Consider the following 1,158-nt stretch of genomic DNA (forward strand, 5'->3'; position numbering starts at 1 on the left):
CCCCCCCCCATCTACTTTGGACACCTTTCTGGAAAATGCTTGTGTGAATGGCTCTGCTGGCAGAATTTTTCGTGGAAAGACCCAATGCTAAATACATGTAAGCATTTGTGGAAATCATGTTTTTCATCTCTTACAAATGTAAAGCTGTTCCATTAAGTTTAATCATTAGGGAACAGGCAAAAAATGCAACTTGATATTTGCAACCAATGAGAAGGTAAACAATCTCAGGATAAAACTGCATAGGCTCAGGGCTGATTTATAGAAATTGCTTAGTGAATAATGAATACGTTTGTGATTTATATGAAATCATGAAGATTGCAAGCTGCTCTTGGTTAACTCACAAAGGGGGGAAAGTAACAAAATACAAAGTTAATTAATTTGAATAATTTATTCTTGTATAAAGTCATTCATTTACTGTGAAATAGATTTCCATCCCTCTCCTTAGCAGCTTTATGCCCAAAATAAGGGGATAGCCAGAGGGAACGTGTGCATTTTGTATATGCTCAGAATGGTGCTAGGAAATGGACTTGGGAGAAATTTGAGGTTGACTGGATTTGCAGCTGAGGACCACGCTGAGAACGTCCCGCACTTTTTCTGTGCTTCTACTAGTAGTAAAAACCAAGGAACTCACTCAACACTTGTTTCATGAAGCTTTTGGAAACCTTTCAGGATGGTTTGGATAATGCCTCAGAATGGATTCCCTGCTACAAGGTGATAAATTTTGTTAAAAAGTATCTGCCTTTGGCCTACACTCAATCTCTAGAGCTGTTTATAGGCCCACCAGTAGTGTGGTGTTACCAGGAAAGAAATGTGCCCTTCAGTATTAACGACCTACCTGGAAAAACTGTTTTCCATACTGAAGCCAATCACAGATTTCCCAATCCATCAAACTCCAGCATGTGTGTACTTAACACCAAAACAAGGAAATAACTGACAGACAGAAATTCAGATATTTTATATAGATGTGAGATCACACTGCAGGACCGTGGCTTTGTCCAGTTCCCATTAAAGGCTGCATTGACAGTACAAAGTTATCTATATCTGTTCAGACCAGATTGCAAAGAACACAGTTTCCTGAGCAGAGCAAGAAACAAAATGAGCAGTTTCCTCTTTCATGTGCTCTTCATGTGCTCTTCATGTGCTCTTCATGTGCTCTTC

At 39.3% G+C, this 1,158-nt stretch overlaps 1 long non-coding RNA gene across 1 annotated transcript in view; it reads left to right on the forward strand.

The window, feature by feature from the left end:
- The first annotated feature begins 14 nt into the window (after nucleotides 1–14).
- The window catches only part of LOC122165614, a 12,662-nt gene continuing 11,518 nt past the window's right edge, over nucleotides 15–1,158 (forward strand). The window contains exon 1 of the long non-coding RNA XR_006170571.1: nucleotides 15–97. This is a non-coding gene — a long non-coding RNA (uncharacterized LOC122165614). The remainder of the gene's footprint in view (nucleotides 98–1,158) is intronic.

Source organism: Centrocercus urophasianus, unplaced genomic scaffold (genome assembly GCF_019232065.1).
Source record: "Centrocercus urophasianus isolate 14NV4802_14NV808 unplaced genomic scaffold, USGS_Curo_1.0 seq_10, whole genome shotgun sequence".
Classification (NCBI taxonomy): Eukaryota; Metazoa; Chordata; class Aves; order Galliformes; family Phasianidae; genus Centrocercus; species Centrocercus urophasianus.